The 7,040-nt window shown below is 35.8% G+C and overlaps 1 non-coding gene across 1 annotated transcript; it reads left to right on the top strand.

Moving 5' to 3' along the window:
* Positions 1-267: 267 nt before the first annotated feature.
* LOC115070327 lies at positions 268-374 on the top strand. The gene has a single exon (XR_003849498.1). It is a non-coding gene; the product is annotated as a U6 spliceosomal RNA (small nuclear RNA).
* The last annotated feature ends 6,666 nt before the right edge of the window (positions 375-7,040 follow it).

Genomic DNA, 7,040 nt, shown 5'->3' with positions numbered 1-7,040 from the left:
ATGAGTTAAGTGATTCCTTGACACACTAATGTGATTCGCTGTTATAAGAGTCACACAAATGACTGTGATATTCCAGTAAACGTGTGATCTGTACATTATCGCAAATAGAAGAAAACATTCCCCTAAAGTAGGTCCTTGAGAACACAGATTGGATAAGATGCATCTCAGAAAAGTAGCATTTGTAAGAGTCAATAAAGTCTGGGAAATGCTGCTCTTAAAATCTGCCTCTTGGATACTTATAATGACTACTTTTAAATTTTTTATTAAGTGCTTGCTTCAGCAGCACATATTCTGAAATTGGAACGATACAGAGAAGATTAGCATGGCCCCTGCCCAAGGATGATATGCATATTCGTGAAGCTTTCCATATCTTTTTAAAAGTGATGCCCTAGAAATCCTATGAAAAATATAGTGTCTGAACATTAATGCATATGTATACCTGGGAGCTGCCTGGCAGGGAATGCTGTGCCAGATAGAAGAGACCTCCCTTAGAGTGACAAGCATGCCATACAGCACACACCAAAGAAGCTTCTTTTTGCAACAGACGGAGGCTACTGCAGAGTTGCACATCTGGTCAGGCACAGAGAACATACACCTGGAAGATGCCCAGTACTAGGTGACACATCTGGCATCAAATCCCTACAACTAAGGCTCAAGGAACATAGCAGAATAAGGGGTAGAGAGAGGGCTAATGCACCCCTCAACTCTCACCAGCAAGGCTTCTATGTACATCAGATTGTGATGCCACAGAAGGCCACAACTGGCCAAGTTTTGGAGAATAAGAGACTGTAGAATGCAGGGTGGGACTCCTATATGGAACCTCAACCACCCAAGGCACAGGGACAATTGCAGAAGAGGAGGTGGAAAGATTATAAGAGCCAAGGCTGGTTCATGAACACAGGAAGGTGGAGGCTTTCAGGCCACTGGAGGCTTGCTCATGTGAGCCTATGGCAGTGGTGGCATCCAGCATAGGACCCATTAAACAGCATAGGACTCAATTAAACAAGTACTCAAATGGGAGGTGAGAAATAGCTGGTGGGCCAGCACTAGATTGAGAACTATTTGAGACTGATTGCTTCTGGGTGAGAGAGAGTATAACTTACATATGACCACTGGTAAGGTTTGGTGGAGGGATGGGGGAGTCATGTATTGGGAGGGGGGTCTGGATTTGAGTGGGAAATGTATGAAATTTAAAAAGCTCAATTAACAAAAAACTATTTGGTTCCATATATGTATTTATCAAAATCAAGGCAATGCAAAATAGTCTACATTTTCAGAAAGCAAATCAGTGGATTACAAAGAGATATGAAGAAACTTTACAGATGATAAAATTGATTTTTTGAAAACTTTTTGAAAGATTTTATGTTTTATTTTATATGTATGAGTGTTTGTCTACATGTATGCATATACATCACATGGGTACCTAGTGCCCATGAAGGCCAGGAGAAGGTATCAGATGCCCTAGAATTGGAGTTATAGATGGGTACAAGCCATCATTTGTGTGTAGGTAAACAAATGTGGGTCTTCTGAAAGAGTAGCAAGTACTCTTAATCACTTAACCATCTCTCTAGTCCTCAAATATTTACTGTTTAGTTAATGGTTTCATAAGTATATAAAATGCTAGATTTATCAAATTGTACTTAGATTATTGTATATTAACCATACCTCAACAAAGTTATTTTAAAGAAAAAAATATATTATCCATCTCCCAGAAGCTATCAACTGTCAATAGCTCCTCATTAAGGTGTGGGACTTCATGCCCACACCCCCTCTCCATGCTGGAAGCATGATTTGTGTATGCTGTTCCATGGGTTCGTATGTGCACTGTTCCATTGTATCCAGAAAACATTGTTTTGTTGTAGTCATTCATTAGCTCTGGATCTTACAATTTTTCTGTCTTGCTTCTGGGAGATTTTTGAGCTTTGGGAGGATGGGATATGATATAGATGTCCCATTTAGGACTTAGCACTCCACAGTCTCTTATTTTCTGCACAATGGCCACTTGTGGGTCTATGTGTTAATCACCATCTACTGCAAAAAGAAGCTTCTCTGATGAGAGTTGAGAGATGCACTAATCTAATGGGTATAACAATAAGTCATCAGGAATCAATTTAATGTATGTCTGTTTAGCAAAACAGTAGCAATAGGTTCTCCCCTAAGGCTGATGACCCCTCTAGTCACCATTTCTTGGCCCCGATAATGGTGCAAGCTGTGAATGTCATCTTCTGGAGCGGGCATTAAATCCAGTTAGTGTCTTGCCAAGCTGGTTGTTATTGTAACTCATGAGGTACACAACTGGGTAACACTGATGATTACTTTCTTCCTCTATAATATGCATAGCACCTTCCAGCACTATGAAAGCTATCCTATGGAGATGAACGTTTGAGGTCAGCACCAGTTTGAGCACCATCTCCTTGTTTGTTCTACAACTCATGTATGTAATGTCTTCAGCAATAGGGTCTTACTATTAACTTCTGGTGGGTAACCAAGAGCATTATCAATATTCTGCAATATGGGGGTTTATGGAAAGAGATTTTAAAAGTGTTTTCTCCTTTGTGAGTTTCCTTAGAGTCTCATGAGCTTACCATGCTTAATCTTCCTCTTAGCTTTTGTCAGTTTTCTGTCTCTTATTTTCATTAATCTTTGTCATCTTGATTTAAACACTGCTAAAATAAAATGTAGCTGACAAAATACAGGAAAATACAATTAAATACAAATTTTAGATAAATGACCAAGCTTTTCACATAAATATTTCCCAAATATTACCTTCTGTTTATGATACTGCACAGCACATACTTACATGAAATTTGTGGGGGAGGTGTACATAACATAAAGGGAGCACTAGGTCAACAAAACAAGAGTGCTGCCCTACCGCTCTAGAAAGACATGGTAGGAAGCCATCACACAGGTGCTAAATGGTAACAAAGGTATCGGAGAAATGAAACACCCTAGGTATAAAATTCCTCAACATATAACTTCTTTTTAGAAAATCCTATACTTTCATGATACTTTAATGAAAAATAAACAGAAGTATAGAGAATAATGAAACCAGCATCTTCCTTTTAAACCGTGTTCACTGGCAAAGAATGCTAGTAGCTTGAATTCTGCCACAGAGTGTTTACACCAAGGAAAGAGTAAAACTCCTCAACATTAAATTTTTACTTTTCTAAAAACACTGGTTGTTAAAGTTGTTAACAGGAAAATATATAGGAGATTTTGTATTAAATACTCTACTCAAATGTACATGAATAAGTTATGAATATAAACATGTACATAATTATTAGTGAGTACATATTATAGACTATTACAAGCACCTGAAACTGTCTGTGCACAGCCTTCAGTTCACTCCTTCACAGTAGAGTCACATTATGTATGTATACAGAAGCTTAAGGTCAAATGCAATAAGGGCAAATGAAAAGAGTTTTTAATTTTTAGGGGAGCATGAAATGACATCACTGACAATCCTACAAAATTCATAAACCTCAGGGGTTACATTTAAAGAGAATAATTTGTTTTTTCTTCAAGAACAAATTTCCACAAGTGCACCTGTCTGAAGGGTCCTAGATTGACACAACAGGCTTCTTTGTACAGCTCTAGGTAAACATTTCCATGGACAGCTGGCAGAATGCTGTAATTACATTTGCTATTATCTGTGATCTGATATGAAAAGAACGCTATCCTCCTCATCCTTCACTGCTGCTTCTGTGGAACAGTGCCACTGCAATTCACTACATATGCTCATTAGCTGGGAAGACACCCTCCAAGTTCTGCCATCTTCTGTGGAGACAGAGGTCTAGAGGGTATGTTTTGTTGTGGTTTGGGTATACTCAGTAAACATACGTACACTTCATGCTTGTTGAGTTTTGATTTGACATACTTTGAGAAGCTATGAATCTTTTCAAAATAATCTGAGTTTTATTTTGCTTTGTTACTCTTGCAATATTGGGAAGCAAACCCAGCTAGGCAAGCGCTGTACCACTGCATCATATCCTAAATCCTGATCTCTTGAGTTTTCTATTTGTTACTTACATTATGAAGTATGCTATTTCTAAACAAAGATCGTGGGAGACTGAGTATAGTAACCTGGTTTTTCCTAGCCACTGATTTTATACAAAATAGCTCTAAGGTTAAAAAAAACAATTTTCACTATCAAAATGCTTCTTTTACTTATTTCAATTATTTGCATAAATATTTATGGAGCTTGTTTTAGTTACCTTTTATATTCCTACAATGAAACACTCTGACCAAAACCAACTTGGGGAGAAAGAGGCTTATTTAGCTTACACATCCCCTTCACAGTTCATCCTTAAGGGAAGCCAGGGAAGGAATTGAAGGCAGGTATTTGGAGGCAGGAACTGAAGCACAGAACATGGGAAAGTGCTGCTTACTGGCTTGCTCCCCTGCCCCCTGCCCAGCCTACTCTCTTATACAAACTAGACCACCTTCACAGGAATAGCACCACCCACAGTAATGATGAACTCAGCAATCAAGAAAATGCCTCACAGACATAGACACAGTGCGATGAAGGAAATTCTTCAGATTCCCTCCTCCCAGGTGTGTCAAGTTGACAACTGAAGCTTAACCAGGACAGAGGTCAACACTAATTTTAGTCAATTCTAAACTTTTGACCCAAATTTGCTATATATATGATGTGAGAAAACATTGAAGATCAAAAATTCATAAATATTAATTGCATAATACTATGTATTATATAAAATGATCAAAGGAAAATAAGAAAAACAATGTATCTATCAGACCTTGCATCTTACTTATAAAGATATCACAAACTACTCCAAATAATAAATCTGGAGGAATTTATTCACATATTTTAATAGTAGAATACTTACACGAAATAAACTGTGCAGTCAATGAACTATTTCTTCTCTCAGTATGCACAGGAATTTTGTTCTAGGACCCCTGATGACACCACGATTCATGAGTGGTCAAGTTCCTTTTGTATAATGCATAGTATTTGCTTATAATCAACATAATCCTCATACACATTCTAATTTCTACACTACTTATAAAGTCTAATACCATGGAAATATTATATAAGTAGTTAGTATGACATACTGTTTGAGAAACATGACTAATATATTGGGTAAATGTTTAATACAGGCTCAATTTTTAATATATTTTCCAGCTGCAGTTAGTTGTACCCACAATTAGATGGCATTGTCAAATACAGAATGCAAACTATACTTCAATTATAACATTTTTATGAAATTTCTCTAAATGTGTCATGTATATGCATGTCTTTATGAAAAAAAGTGCAGCAATAATTTAACTTTTTCCTTGATTAAAATTTATCATAGTTATGAAATTAAGCTTTTCTGTAAAATGGATGCATTTGAGCCATTGAAGTCTTAAGCTTCTGCACCTATTCTGATGTCTTCCTTTTACTCACCCTTTCACCACTACCAACATATTACAGAAAGAAAACTAAAGTAAAAAAAAAAAAAAAAAAGAGAGCAAGAGTCTCACCCAATGCTTTCATTGATCAGTTATGGAATTTGAAAGTAGTCACAGAAAGATATTTTGCATATTTAAAACAAATGAGTTGGAAAAAAGATAATTCTAAGAATAATAATGATAATGTAATTGCTACATCACTTTAGAAAAAAATTGTCTAATCACATTGACATTATAGCCAGCATGGGTGTGTCACATAGATTCAAGGACGGAAACCACATGATCATCTGAATAGCTGAAGAAAAGGTCTTGGATAAAATTAAATAGCCCTTCATGATAAAAGCCCTGGAGAAACTAAGGATGGAATGAACATATGTTCAACATAATAAGATCTATGAATTTAAAAACCTATAGCCAACATCATGCTAAAGGGATAAAAATGCAAAATCCTCCACTAGAAAATCAGGAACAAGACAAGGTTGTTCGCACTCTCCACTCGTATTCAAAACAGCACTTGAGGTCTCAGCTACATGATAGGAGAAAAAAATGTAAAAAATAAAAATAGAAATAAAGTATTTATATATGTGGATGATGATTCCCTATGTAAGAAACCCTAAACACTCCACTAGAAAACTCCTGGACCTGATAAACAGTTTCATCAAAATGGCAGGATACAAAGTTAGTATATAAAAATCAGTAGTGTTCCTATATACCAATGACAAACACACTGAGAATAAAATCAAGGAAATAATTCCATGTACAAAAGCCTTAAAAAGAACCCTTGGAATAAATCTAATCAGTAAATGGAAGACTTCTACAATGGAAACTTTAAAATACTGAAGAAAGATATTGAAGAAGCACTATAATATAGAAAGATCTTTCATGTTCATTGATTGGAAGAATTAATCTTATGAAAATGGCCAATCCTACCATAAGGATTCTATAGATTCAGTACAATCCCAATCAAAATTCCAGTGTTGTTCTTCACAGAAATAAAAAAAAAATCTTAAAATTAATGTGGAAGCACAAACAACAATCTGGAACACCCAAAGTAATCCTTAGCAAGATGATGATGATGACAACGATGATGATGATGATAATAATAGTAATAATAGTAATAATAATAGAAGTGCTGCCATACCCAATTTTAAGTCATATCACAAAATCATAGTAATAAAAACCAACATGGTACTGTCACAAAATCAGACACATTAATCAATGGAATACAACAAAACATGAAGATATAAGTCAACACAATTACAGCCACCTAATATTTTATAAAAATACCACAAAATTGTACATTGGAGAAAAGATAGCATCTTTAACAAATAGTGCTAGGAAAAGTAGTTATCTCTGTCTAGAAGAACAAAACTACATATTTCTTTCTCACCCTGCAGAAAAATCTATTCTAATTGGATCAAAGACTTTAGTATAAAATGAGAACTTTGACACTACTAAAATAAAAGGTAGGGAGTACACTACAAGATATAGCATAACTAAAGGCTTTCTAAATAAGACTCTAGTCACTCAGTAAACAAGGCCAAAAATTGGCACAAAGGAACTCATGAAATTAAAACTCTTCTATGCATCCAAGAAAATTGTCAGTTGAGTAAAGAGGCAGTCTACAG

The sequence above is a fragment of the Nannospalax galili genome, unplaced genomic scaffold (genome assembly GCF_000622305.1).
Source record: "Nannospalax galili isolate Female #2095 unplaced genomic scaffold, S.galili_v1.0 scaffold376, whole genome shotgun sequence".
Lineage (NCBI taxonomy): Eukaryota > Metazoa > Chordata > Mammalia > Rodentia > Spalacidae > Nannospalax > Nannospalax galili.
Note: the sequence above shows the minus strand (reverse complement) of the source record. Positions and strands in the feature narration are given on the sequence as shown.